This window comes from Mauremys reevesii, linkage group 11, assembly GCF_016161935.1.
Source record: "Mauremys reevesii isolate NIE-2019 linkage group 11, ASM1616193v1, whole genome shotgun sequence".
Taxonomy (NCBI): Eukaryota; Metazoa; Chordata; order Testudines; family Geoemydidae; genus Mauremys; species Mauremys reevesii.
Window position 1 is genome coordinate 14,555,298 of NC_052633.1, and position 14,748 is coordinate 14,570,045.

The window sequence follows — 14,748 nt, forward strand, 5'->3', positions numbered from 1 at the left end:
GAGCACTGGTTATAGCAAATGCCCTGTAGACCCTCAGCTGTGACCCCTTCCAGGGGTGTTTTCTCGCTGCATGTGCAGTGCTCCTATTGACAGTACATCTCACCCTGGCTTTATCTTGCAACGTTGGCTGCAGTGTAAATACTGTAGCTCAGATGGTAAAATGGCTTCAGTTAAAGTCCGTTTTCACAAGCTCATGATCCTGTGCCTTTTCAGATCAAGCTTTCCATGCTTGGTCTCCACTGGAACTTAGGTAAAAAATTCAGTAAACCTGAGCAAAGTCCCTTCAGCTCTTTTGTGCTCCTCAGACATAAGTGAATCAACTCCTCCCGCCACACACCATTAAAACTACTGCCTCTCTTCAGAGGACAATTCCCAAGCATCAGAGGGGAGCCGTGTTAGTCTGGATCTGTAAAAGCGGCAAAGAGTCCTGTGGCACCTTATAGACTAAGAGACGTATTGGAGCATGAGCTTTGTGGGTGAATACATCATACATTCGGCGAAGTGGGTATTCACCCATGAGAGCTCATGCTCCAATACGTCTGTTAGTCTATAAGGAGCCACAGGACTCTTTGCTGAATTCACAAGTAGATGATCTTTGAATCTTGACATGCCCTTAGCATTGAGGCATCGGTGATCAGTTCACAACTAAGTGTGCTGAAATTAACAAGGTTAGATATGTTAGTAAACTGGTTACCTGACAAGTGCAAGACAAAATTTGATTTTTTTGCGTAGTCTGCAACAGAAAAAGTTTGCTGGGCTTGGGTAGCATCCTGGCAAACCCTTTTTGTGTAGATGCAGCACCACTGTGCCAGCTGGAGTTTCTAGTGTGGACGTGGCCTAAGTGAGAAGGTCTGATTCTCTTATTTACACCAATGTGTTAACGCCGTTCGCTTTAGTGTTGCAAGTGTGTAAGTTTGAGGAGAATCAGGCCCTGGTTTATTTCTATAAATCTATACTATTGAAGTATTGCCAATCCCAGGTACTCAAATGAGAAATCAGCCCCCATTTCCTCCCAGAAATTCATGAGACTTTTAAATAATGTTCAGAGTCTCCTTATTTACAATCTGGTTTCTGGACCTTCAGGATGTGCTTGTTTCATGTTCTCAGTTTTTTCCACAACCAGGAGGGCCAGAAAATGTTAGTTTTGGATTTGTTGTTTGTTTAAAGATTCCCAAGTGATCATTTGACTCCAGCAGCTGAAGCTTTAAGAAACGCCCCAAAAATCACAAGACTCATGACAAAATCATGAATTCTTAAGGCAATATTAAATTCGAGCTGCATGTTCTGGCTATTCCATGTCTTGCATTTAAGATTTGGTGACCTTAATGTTAACAGCCTCTGTAAAAGTTTTATAGAATTTGCAAAGGTGAAGGAGGGGGGGGAGAGAGATAGACTACTCCTTTTTGCTGTTTTTATTTGTGAAGCTACTTTGCACTGTATTCTTGTATAATGATAACACTGAGCAAACACCAGCGAGAGGAGACTTGCAGCGCTTTTCAGGTTCCTTGCATTCGGCAATATCTCCTCTCGTACCGTTCTTCAATCGAACACTGACAATAATGAAAAATAAAAGCAATAATCACGGTCTGACACACCAGCTGCCCCCTAGAACCATGCTGCCTGCACACAATACATAGGGCCAGCCTCCCTTTCCCCCCCCCCCCCAATAAAAACACACTTGGTGGTAACCTTAGGTCATTTCCTTTAGTTCATGCAACACTTCTTAGTGTGATTGCTTGGCTCTCGCAGATCCACGCGTGACTTCTTCCAGGGCTGAGGCTGAGGGGCTGGTTCCTTCTGTTGTTCCCGTTTCAAGAACTTGTGAGCTGTGAAGAAACTCAGAATATGAAATTCTCAGTCCTTCTCTGCTGAGCTATTGTAACATTTTGTGCTACATACTCAGACTCTGCTCTGACTTTGTTAGGGCGACTTTCCATCCGCTAATGGAGCAGCTAGGGGTTCCCCTGCTTGTGTCCCCCTCCCATCAGCAGTGGGCTGGGGTGTGGCCAGAGCGCCCCAATCCCCAACCAGCAGAATGGTTCCTGGTGGTGAAACTTAGAGCAGCCCCAGGGCTTTTTCAATTTATGCCAAGGACTGACCCACAACAAGCAAGATAAAGAGGAAAAGGAGCCTTAGGAGCCACTTTCTCCTTCCCTCATGTGCTATTGGGCTAGGCCTGGGGATCTGTCCCTCTAAATTTATTAAGATTGAAAATATCTAAATATGAGCAACAGGGAATGGATCACATGATGTTTACCTGTTCTGTTCCTACCCTCTGGAATGCCTGGCAGTGGCCACTGTCACAAGACAGGATACTGGGCTAGATGGACCTTTGGTCTGACCCAGTGTGGCTGTTCTTATTTATAATGTTGATTTAAGTTAAGTTTACATTTTACCTTTATTAACTTCATTTTTTTTTTACCTTGAGACCCATATGTTTCTTGGCCTAGGACTCCTGCACTTACTATTTAACAAACTTCCATTCACAATTGTCCTCATGCTCCTTCATTCTTTCTGGATAATGGTCCCTCCCTCAGGACTCTCCCATACACCTCTTCATTCCCCGTACTAGAACATCTACAGATTCCACTGCAGCTGTATCATGGACATCCCCCTAAAAACATCTCAGGACAGCAAATGTTGTATTGCACCAAGTTGTCTGTAGGAAATCCCATTATCAGATAGAATGGTGGTGATGATGTGCAAATCACATCTCTATAAGCTGTAGTGAAATTCTTTAAAAAGGAAGTAGAAGGAGGAGACCCTAACTTGAAACTGGCATAAGATGGGTGCTAGGTGTCTCATGAATTGCCTCTATCAAACTGCTAGCATTCTTAAGGACCAAGAATATCTATTGGGTAGTAAATGCTTATTATTGGTTCATGATATGCTGTAGGTGGAATCTGTTGCTTCAGTTGTGTCCTATTTTTCTAGAGCTTTCTCCAAGCGGTTTCATTAATAGGAACAAACATGAGAAGACTCTAGTGCCATCTCACGGACTGCCAAGGTAATGGCAGCGGTTTGCCATTTGTGCACTAGTGCAGGGTCAAGCGGAGGCATACCCCACGTTTGAATCCCCATATGGCAATACAGGGTCAGCTGGCTAACGCCTGTGGGGTAAGCTACGATCAGAGGCCCAGGAGGCGAAGTGGGATGGGTGGGACAGAGCCCCAGGGTTCCAGGCCTGGGCCAGTCCAGTGGAGCGAGGCTGACTCAGTCTAGCTGAGCCTCTGGCTCTGCTGCTCAGCCCCGTGGTTCTCAACCAGCGATATGCAGAGGGCTTCCAGGGGGAACATCAGCTCATCTAGATATTTGCCTAGGTTTCCAACAGGCCACATTAAAAAGCAGTAGCTAAGTCAGTACAAAGTCCAATTTTATACAGACAATGACTGGTTTATGCTGCTCTGTGCACTATACACTGAAATGTAAGTACAATATTTATATTCTAATTAATGATGGTAAAAGAGAAAGTAAGCAATTTTAGTAGTTGTGTGCTGCGACACAGCTGTATATTTGATTTTACAAGCAAGTAGTTTTTAAGCGAGGTGAAACTTGGGGTACGCAAGACAAATCAGGCTCCTGAAAGGGGGACAGTAATCTGGAAAGGTTGAGAGCCACTGTCCTAGCCGGTTCGAGGGCTTTATTCTACCCCCTAAGGAAGAAGGATGCAGGGATCTTGTTTTGCAGCCTGGGTGAGGCCTCTGATCTCTGGCCTGAGGGATGAAGGAAACATGGCTTGGTTTGTCTGGGGATCATAACTGGGGCCAAGGGGAATGGGTCTCGGAGAGAAGAGCTCCTCTGGGAGTGACAGTGAGGAATCTGGGGAGTGGGGAGAAATTCCCACTTCCCCATTGCTAGGGCCAGTGGCTGGTGTTCCAAAGGGTGGGTGAACCTCCTCCCCATTCAGCGCTCAGCAGGTTCCACCCTCACCCCGGCGGCAAAGGCAGAACCACTCCAGAAGTTTGCTTGTCTCAGAAGTTTGGGGGCAGCAGGGGGGCAGCCTGTCTGTGTTTGCAATGGGGAAGCCACTGCTCTGGATCTGTCTCGCTCGCTCTTGGCAGCTGTGAGGCTTGACAGGCCAGAGTGTACCAGTCACCTCTTGTCTAGGCCTACAGGCAAGGCACTGCTGCAGTCACAGTAAAGACTTTCCAGTTCCTGGACCTCTTCAGGTCAAGTGACTCAACCCTAATTGCCCCTGAGCAACTGGGAGCAGACAAGCGGTGCTGTGCTATCGCTCACAAGGCAAAGAGCTGGCACAGACCTCTCTAGTGCTGTTACCTGTCCAGCGGCTTCTCACTTGGAACTTACCTATGGCCATAAGCACCTCGGTCACTTGGTGGTTGGATTTTGCCGACGTTTCCATGTAGATTAAGCTTTCACTCTTTGCAAACTCCTCCGCCTCCTAGTTGGGTGGGGAAGGTACAAAACCAGGGTTATTTCAAAGTAGACGTAGGTGTGTTCTGCACGGTAATCACATCCAGCTTGGGAAATGTCCTGGAAAGTGGTGGAAATAAGGGCTCCATTTACAAGGTATTGGCTCTTGTCCTTAGGCCTGGCAGGGAGGCACAGCTCCTCCCTGTATGATTGGACACCACAGACGTGACAGGGCCCTGCCCAGTGTGGACACGGCTGCATGGTGCCAACCTGGAGAAGCAATCTCGGAATGGACACAAACACTAGTGTAGCAGGGCAAGTTGCGGTTCTCCTGACTAGTGGCTGAGAAGTAGGAAGAGGAGCATGCAGAAATCTCCAGCTATTTGCAAGGGTGGCTCTGGAACAAATCTCCAAGCCGGATGCTGCAAACTGCCTTAGGGCCTCGCACTTCGCCGTTAGCTCCAGCGCTTGCACTGTCAGACTAATGATGTACAAGGAGCCTTAAAGCTCAGAACTCATCTGCATGGTGCATTAGTCTGCACTGGAGTGGGACACATTCCAGTGTGTTGTGCACTAACAGGCCTGTGCGTGCTGCAGTGACGCACACTAGGGAACTCTCCGTGCATGCCAGCAGGTCCTTATGGGCCAGTTAGTGCACAACACACAAGTGCACCCTAGACCTTGCCCCCCACTCGTGCAGACAAGCTCTTAGTTTACACTGACTTTAGTTCCCACCTTTCTGAAGAGCAGCGTGTCCGGTGATAGAGCCACTGCTGCATTCCAGCAGATTCTGCTGCGAAGCCTAAAGCTTCCTATTTCCCCAGCTCACGCTCCTTCTGTTCCAGGCACACGGTTGCAGCCGAACTGTTTAGGCCACGCTTGTTTTCTCTCTTGCACAGCTCAAGGCATTGCAGCCGCTCTCTGACTGGAACCTGTTAAAACTCCCTGGCTCACCGGGTTTGGATGCACTAGCCTTGCAGACGGCTTGGTTTGGACTGGACATATTCAGAGCGAGATCTTGTCCAAAGTGTGTGGGAGGGTGAGGAGAAAGATGTCAACACATTAATACCACAGGGTCAAAGCAGGAGCACAACTGCAACCATAGATGCACTAACAGGCTCTCCTGGGCTGAGATTTAAAGCCCACAAGCCAGGAAGTTGGCAGATAAGGCTACTGCGTGCAGCCTCCCTGCCCCCTGCTCCCCTCCCCAGCCCAGACTAGCCAACAGCTCTGTGTGTGGCACGATCACTGGGGTGTGGGAAGCCCAGGTTTGAATCCCTGCTCTGCCTGGTGACTCTGTTTCTCACACAATGGAAGTCTTGTTTTCCAGCCAGTCCTAACCCCCACCAGAGCCCTGGAGAAGAGGCATCACAACAACCTTTGTCTGCATGATCAAATGGTGCTAGGCAAGGGCACGTGCTATTGATCACGTGTCCAGCTGACACACAGCCTGCGGCTATAGCTGTATTTCACCCTTGTATGTCTTCAAAGCGCTAGCTCAGGTGACTGGCACCCAAGTTGACCAGCCTGGCTGGCAGCAGCCACATGGCAACTCCCTCCCAAATTGTGTCCCCACCAGGTGCTGCGCACTCCTGTTTGTGTTGCTCTGGCTTCTGGAGGCACAGCCCGTGGTTCTGTCTGCTGCAGCACGCTGAACCACTCTAATTCCTTCCCAGGGGATTGTGGAGAACTCCACGCACTCTCCTCCTGGGTGCACCATGGGAATTGTGGGAAGACACTGGAGGCCTATCAGCACTGGAATCGTTTATTCTGCACCCTCACTGCAAAGTGGGTGGGTTTGTGTGTGGATGGGTGGGGGGTTAACGGCACTGAAGACTCACCCATGTTTGACACAGAGGCCCACTAGTGGTTTGTTACTCTGTGTCAGCGACTTTGTCGGGCATGACATACTCACCAGTGTGGTGACTGATACTTATTTAAAAGGTGATGTGGAATATGTCATTTGAAATTTAACACCACATTGCACCGTCACTGTGAAATGTTTGGAAGAACTCTGTAGCTGAAATCACAGATATTCATTCCCGGCTGGCCTTACCATGAGGCAAACTGAGGTGGCAGCCTCAGGTGCCAGACTGTGGCGGGCACCACTAGGACCCAGAGTGTAGAAAATGTGTCTGGTGCTGGTGCATATGTACTCTCCCTGCTCTAGATGCACAGAGCTGGTGGAGTGCTGTGCTGGAGGAAGGAGGGCACAAGAGACATAACAGGAGGCAGGAGAAAAGGTGAGAGGGAATGACAGAAAGCAGCAGGAGCTGCAGGGAAAGAGAGGAGGAGGCGCTCTTATGTACCTCTCCAGCACCCCAGGAGCCTGGACTGATTCACACCAGCTTCTTAGGGAGCTTCCTGTTTCCTGCTGCTTCCCTGAACCCGCTTGAGGAGAACAGGCAGTCACCTGACATAATAGGAGCCAGTTAGGCCCTTAAGATGCTGATATCTTCCCTCACTCAGGCCCTGCTACCAGCCTGCTTATTTGTCCTCTTCCATTGAGTGTTGAGAGCCACTCTAGCTGGCACAGAACAGCAGTCATGAGTGAAAGAAGAAAACACCCTCCGGGGCAGCATTCAGAAAAAGAAAGAAAGCAAAGGAAGCTTTTCTATCTAAGCAGGAAGGAGCTCTCCTGAGATACATAGACACAAATGTTCACCGTGAGCCTTCCGGCCCCAGTGATGATGTGAGTGGTGAGGAGATGCCTGATCTTCCAGTTAGTCAGAGTGCAGGTGACCTGGCAGCTACTGCAGCATCCATATCTCCCATCTCAAATGGATGTAACCAAGCACATTCCTGAAGAAAAGCGTAGATCAGAGAAGAGTGTGGTGGAGGCACAAGAAGCAGCTGCTGCTGAGTTTAGTTCCTTAAGTCTAGATGATCCAGGATTGTGGACCCACTTGAGCAGTAGCCTGAGGGACTTCCTTGTTCTGCATGGGCCACAGCAAGTGAAACTTCATGTTCCCCAAAGACAATGAAAATAGAAGTTTCCATCCAACACATTACTGGCGTGAAATCCCCAATGGTGACAAAGTGGAGAGGCCACGGCTTATGTACTCAGAAACCCAGAATGCTGCATACTGTTTTTGTTGCAAACTCTTCCAGTCTAATGTTCCAGCCACATTGGGTTCTACAGAAACAAAGGACTGGAAACATCTGGCAAGAAATCTGGCATGCCATGAGAAGGCAGCAAATCACCAGAGAGCATTGCATAGGTGGAAAGAGCTTGAGATGAGACTAAGGTTAAAGGCCACCCTAGATGATCAGCATGAAGAGAAGATTGCATCAGAGTCTCTGTACTGGCAAAATGTTCTGAAAATGCTTCCGACCCAAAACCTAGCACTTCAGATCAGCTGTCTGGGCCAAACAATGGAAACTTCCTTAAAACTGTGGTGCTGATGGCTGAGTTTGATGCTGTACTCCAGGAGCATCTAAGAAGAGTCACCACTCAAGAAATGTACATACACCACTACCTTGGAAAAACCATTCAAAATGAGATCATATAGTTACTGGTAACAAAAATCAAACAGAAGATTGTGGCAGATTTGAAGTCAGCAAGATATTACTAAAAAGAACAGGAGGACTTGTGGCACCTTGGAGACTAACAAATTGATTTGAGCATAAGCTTTCGTGGCTACAGCCCACTTCATCGGATGCATGCAGTGGAAAATACAAGAGGAAGCTATATATACACAGAGAACCTGAAACAATGGGTGTTACCATACACACTCTAATGAGAGTGATCAGTTAAGGTGAGCCTTTACCAGCAGGAGAGGGGAAAAAGAATTTGTAGTGGTACTCAAAATGGTCCATTTGCAGCAGTTGACTTCTGGGCTGCACACCTAACATCAGCCATATGCAATAAATGACTTTAATGGTGCATTTTGTAACAAGAGAAGAACCTAGTGAAAATGTCCTTGCAATGGTGACGGTCAGAGAGCATTTTCTAGAATTTATTGACATTGATGATACTCCAGGAGCTGGTATGACAAATGTGCTTCTTAAAAAGCTGGAAGATACAGGAATGTGATAGCTGACATGAGAGGTCAGGGCTACGATCATGGTGCCAATGTGAGAGGAAAGAACAGAGGAGTGCAGACACGGATCCGAGAGTTAAACCCTCGAGCTTCTTTTGTCCCATGCAGTTCTCATTCATTGAACTTGGTGGTCAGTGATGCAGCATCAGCTTCTAGTGAGGCTGCTGAATTTTTTAATGTAATTCAAAGCATCTATATATTTTTCTTTGCATCGACTCATTGATGGCAAGTTTTGAAGCAACATCTGGGAACATTCTGTCTGACATGGAAACCTACCGATGCACACTCTGAACCCTCTGAACAAACCCACCAAAGCTCAGAAAAGTCTCTAAGATCCAAGAAAGTTAGCAGCTGAAACAGATGGCAAAATGGGATTTATGACCTCTAACATCGCTGGCAGCCAGTGGGGCCTTGCTATATTGCTCACTGCTAGGAGAATGGCGTTCACGTAAACATTTACTTATAAACTGTTCAGTGTGAAAGCCTGAAGTGCAGCACTTGGGAAACACGCTGCCGTGGTGTTTTTGAAAGAGAGAATCTGCCAAGTGCTGAGATCTTACTGCAGTGCACTTACCTCAAAGGTGAATTCCCGCTGAGCAGCAAGATCTATCTTATTGCCGACTAAAACAATCACGAGCTCATCGGGAAGAAATTCCTTCTCTAATTCCCTCAACCATAGCTTTGCTCTCGCAAAAGTTGCCTGGAAAGGTGAGAGAGAGACACACACACACACCGACATTAAACCAACAGATACTCAGCAGCTGTCACATGGCCCAAAGGAGATTGGCAGGTGAGGGGTAAAAATGGTAGAAACAAATGGGTAATGCACTTGACAGATAGTGATGCTAGGAGCACTACTCAGCATGGAACCAGCTCTAAATATACTTGCTTCCCCAAAGCCAAGGATGACTTCTCCTCCATCAGACATGACCCAACCACCATGGATCCCCAGTGGGTCGTAGACCCAGCCTACAGGTGATGGGCTGAGGTGATTGGGCTCTCTTGTGATGGGGCAAGGATTCTTAGTAGCTTGGTCTACCTCTTCCATAAAGCTCTGTTACTGTGAGATGTTACTCGTCAGCAGCCTATGGTCTCCTCCTTCTGTAACTACCATGGCAGTAATACAGACATATGGCCCTCGGTGTTGCGGTTCCTGTGTGTTGCGTATTACCAGTAAAAGGGAAAAAACCTTCATAACGTAGTGGGAGATCATGCGACATGTCCCCCTGGAACAGTCCATCAGAAACAGACATTAGTGTAACTCATTTTATCTCTCTCTAAGTCAGGGCTTGGCAACCTTTCAGAAGTGCTGTGCCGAGTCTTCATTTATTCACTCTAAGTTAAGGTTTCGCGTGCCAGTCATACCTTTTAATGTTTTTAGAAGGTCTCTTTCTATAAGTCTATAATATATCAACTAAACTATTGTTGTCTGTAAAGTAAATAAGGTTTTTAAAATGTTTAAGAAGCTTCATTTAAAATTAAATTAAAATGCAGGGCCCTCGGACTAGTGGCCAGGACCCGGGCAGTGTGAGTGCCACTGAAAATGAGCTTGCGTGCCACCTTCGGCACTCTTGCCATAGGTTGCCTACCTCTGCTCTAAGTGGTGTCGGTGCCACTAGATGGGACAGGACACCACACCCAGGTGTGGGGTTACATGAGGGTAGGGGAACAAAGAGCACTTAGTGATGCTCCCTCATTACCTACTTGGCTGGTGAGCTGGACTGGGCTGGGAGGCAGGGGTAGACAGAGAAATCTTGGCTTTGAGGGGGAAAGCGTGAGCATTTATTGCCCACTGTCAGTGAAATGTCTGTACCGGTTCCTTGCATGTCTTCACCCATCTTTACCAGAAGAGAAGGATAAACCTGCCCATGATGTGTAGCCCTTACGTGATGTGCGCAGGAAAAAGCAGTCTTGGTTGAAATGTCTGGAGACGTATTGGGAAGCGACCCTACACTAGAACTATTGCAGCCTACCAGCAGTGTGGCTGCATGATCAAGATTCAGTTGGGATATTTTAGAAAGATAAAGACAAACCCTTCTGGAGGAGAGAGGCAGGAGAACAAGCCATTGCTGCTCTTACCTTTCTGGCTATGTCAAATACAAGAAGGGCAGCACTCGCCCCCTGTAATAAAGATGGCAAACACCATGGTACTTCTCCTGTCCTGCAGTGTCCCAGATCACAAGCTTGATCGTGGCAGTCTCTAAACATACCAGCTGGGTGAAGAAAGAACCTGGAAGCGCAGAGATGGGACAGCTCCTTGAGAAAGCCATAGCATGCACCTTAATTAATGTTAACCTTCATCTCGGTGATCTGTGTGAAAGATGGGTGTCGAGATTCGGTTGGAAAGGGCTGCAGGGGGAGGGAGGATGAGAGAGAGAATTAAAACACCCCCTCCCCCACCAAAAGCAATGTAACAAACAGGCTGGTGAACTGGTCTTACCCAATCACAGCCCGGTAGTACACCAATGCACATCAGCAGGGTGTAGCTGGGAGATGGGGAGGGGAAGAGGAATGAGAACAATGGCTCTTGCTCAATCCATCAATATTAGTGGCATTAGCAAGCTTTGGTTTTGCAGCTGTCTAGCTGGAGGAAATGTGATGGCAGGGTGGGAATTAGGAGTCTTGAGTTCTAATCCAGCTGTACAGTGCCTGGCCCCTGTTGGGTGCTGCTGTAACAGAAATACGGCAATCTCCCCGACACTGATTTGTATGGCCTTGGGCAAGTCACTTAAGGCTCACGTGGGCCCCTAAGCACAGCCCTGATTATACAGAAGCAGCGCTGTCCCAGGAGTAGCCCCGGGGAGGTGCTCAGATGCTTCTGAGCTACAACTGCTTGTTCTTGCTCTTAGCCCATGCCAGCGAACCTGCCCCACGCCCAAACTGGCAGGGCTCTGCTGGCCAGTGGGTGGGGGTGACACCAAGGCCATGCCTGCTCCCCTCTCTCCCTGCTCTAGGGAAGTGAGAGGTGCACGTTTGCTCCTGCACACCTGGCCCAGAGGCGTAAAGGGGGGCAGAGGCCTTTGCTCTCCCATACTCCCCCAGGCAAATGTGTGGGCCAAGTCCCAGCCTAGCCCCTAACCTTCCTGTCTCAGCTTGCCCAGATGGAAAATGGGTCTAATTAAAATCCACCTCCCTGGAGTGCTGCGAAAGCCAGCAAATGTCTGCAAAATGTTTGAAGATCCTTGGTCTGAAAGTGCTATAGCAGCTCAAATGTGCGGCTGTGCACAGTAGATAGGCAGAAGCCATCTGTTAAGGGCCAGATTGTCTGACAAATACACGGGCTTGAGGTAAAGGGGGCAGTACAGAGCCAAAGCTCTCCAGAGAGCCCTGGGAGGGACAGAAGCTTTCTCTGAGTGCCAAGTAACGTTGGCGAATGACACCGCACTCCTTGGTGTAGGCACTGTGACTGCCTGGTGTGTGTGGCAGCGTGGGAGACCCCTTGGGCCCTCCATCCCCACTCTCCTGGCAAAGGTCGGGGCCCTTCTTTAAAACAGGAAGAAAAGGGTCTTTCTGCCTATTTCTGACGTAAAGACACAGAGCCAGATCCTTGCTTATGTAAATTGGCCTTGCCTCCATTGAAGTCAACATCTAACAGGTGGGGATCAGTCCCATGAACATCAATGGCCTCCCTAGCTCATACCAGGGTCTGTAAGCTTGCAAAACTTCCTAAAGAGACTTAACCGACCTTGTGTTGACATCTCCAATAAAAACTAAAGCCATGTTTTCCACCAATGTTGCCTACTGAGATGAATGTTTTTGCTTCTGATGATGGGAGCGCGTAGCAGAACTGGGTGAATAATGGTGGTTTGGTTTTGTTGTTGGCAATTTGAAAAGTCAAAACAAAATTGATTGCAAGTCCAACACCACATGAAATGTTTCAAAGATTTTGACTCTACGTCGAGAGAAATTTTATTCTGGGTCAAATGAAACATTTATTTTAACTTGGACCATTCTAAATAATTTTTTTTAAAATAAGACTAAAGGAATTTTTGAAAGTCATTTCAAACCAAAAAATGAAACATTGTGATTTTTTTAAAAACAATTCAGTGAAACTACCATGAACTCACAAGGTGGGTGAGATAAGATCTTATCTCGACCAACCTCTGTTGGGGGAAGGGACACACTTTCATGCTACACAGAGCTCTTCTTCAGGTCTGAGGAAGGAACCGGAGTGTTACAGCTAAATCCTCCGCTTCCTACCCAGAGCCCGAAGAGCTCTGTAAAGCTCAAAAGCTTGTCCCCTCTAGGGTGACCAGACAGCAAGTGTGAAAAATCGGAATGGGGGTGGAGGGTAACAGGCACCTAGATAAGATAAAGCCCCAAATATTGGGACTGTCCCTGTAAAATTGAGACATCTGGTCACCCTAGTCCTCTCGACCAACAGAAATTGGTCCAATAAAACACCTACCTTGTCTCTTCAATATTCTGGGACCAACCTGGCTACATGAACACTGTTACCATGAACTCCTAAAATGTGGTGGTGTCCCTGGATCTGCAGCTTTTTCAGAAAAAATGTTCTGCTGAAATTTCACCTAGTTCTAGTGTGAGTGGGTGTCTGTTGAAACACCAGGAAAATGTCAAAGGCAGGTTTGCTGATCACATTGGAGAGGCTAGATGGGCTGCTTTGACTAGAGTGACTGGAGCGATATCATGGGCAGAGCTGCTGGGAGTCTGGGAAGATAGCCTTTAAATGTCATCCATTGGAGGCTCCGTTGTCATACGTCCTCTGTCACAAACAGGGCAGAACAGAGTGTTACGTCTGTTTTTCTGACACCCAGGAATTCTACAAGGGGTGGTTCCAACCCAAACCCACTAGATCGGACTCTGAAGCGCAGTTCCTGGGATTCCAGGATGCGCCTGTGTCAGTTTGTGCAGCGAGAGTAAGAACGTGGTGCAATGTCGCAGTGAGCGCTGGGACTGGGACTGGCACCCATCCAGAGATAATGCAGTGCGATTGGTAGTATTTCTGTGGGGGCAGCTGGGAGAGCCAGGACTAGGGGGAGAGCACGGAGAGAACGCAGAGGGGAAAATCTATAACATTGAATAGTAAATGGTGAACACTCTCTTGGGTTACTCAGAACTGGCAGGTGTAGACCAAAACTCTCCGCTGAGGTGACCTATTTAAATGCTGCACTACCTGCAATGAACCGCTAGCTGTCACTCTGACTCCACAATGAACACAGCTGTGTTGCTGGTCCCCTGTTCATGATTTCCTGTCTCCAATCTACCCCAGCAGAGAAATGTGTCCTGCCTGTGGCCTGAGCCTCCCTGCCAGTGAACTCCAAAGGCCCTTTGCCACTGGTGTCGGTGGAGCAGGAGATGCTGAGGCCTGACTTTTTTCAGACGTGCTTCTTAGGTTGGTGCCTAAAGATCCAGCTCTGAAGAGCAGCGTCAGACAAGGCCCAGCTTTTAAAATGGGCACATCAGCCTGCACAGCTTGCGCCGCCTTAACCAGACTTTTCCGGATCTCGCCGTTGTCAGTCCTGTGCCTGAGCTGAGAAACCAAACTAACCCGTGCTCACGGGCTGTACCGTTGGGGGTCTGTTGGGTCACGCCCGTTAGCCGCCAGAGCTGCCAGCTGGAGCCCCTAACCCTGCCTGCTGAGTGACGTCCTGCTGCTGCTCTGCTGGGCCTGAGAGCTTAAGCAAAACCAGACTTCACGCTAGCGCCGCCCGCTGACTTCAGCAGAGACACTCCTGCTACAAGGGAGACGCAGATCAGGCCCTTTGTGTTGCACCAAAGGATTGGTTCATTGCTGCCACTCACTCACATCCCACAGTGGGCACGGATTCCCTGACGTCGTTTTTCACACGGCGGAAGGCTGCGCTTGACTTTCCCACAGCCGCGCTCCCCAGCAGAACCACCTTGGAGATGTAGGCTTGCTCCGTGGATGGCCCCGCCCCCACCTGCTGCGTTCTTCTCGGGGCCATATTCTGCAAAGAAGAGAGAACCCTGTTCAAAAGGCATTGACAGTGCGCTCCAGGGCCCTCGGATGATTAGCTGCGTACACTCTAAAGAGTTAGGCCCCAGGCCTCGATTTCCCACTCAGCGTAGCAGGAGACGTGGCTCCAGTTTAACCCTGATATTCTGTGATTCTATCTGCTATTCTATGATGCTGTATGATTTAGTTGGGAATTGGCCCTGCTTTGAGCAGGGGGTTGGACTAGCTGAGCTCCTGAGATCCCTGCCAACCCTGATATTCTATGATCCTCCCTGCACCCCTGTTCCAATCATTCAAGCTCAACATGCTTAAAAGAATCCTAATGGGAGTCTAACCCTACGGGTACATGTACAGTACAGGGGGGCTGTACCAACATAGCTCTGTCACTGT

The 14,748-nt window shown here is 48.4% G+C and overlaps 1 pseudogene; it reads right to left on the reverse strand.

The window, feature by feature from the left end:
* Window positions 1–1,704: 1,704 nt before the first annotated feature.
* Window positions 1,705–14,413, reverse strand: LOC120374515 (annotated as a pseudogene).
* Window positions 14,414–14,748: the final 335 nt, after the last annotated feature.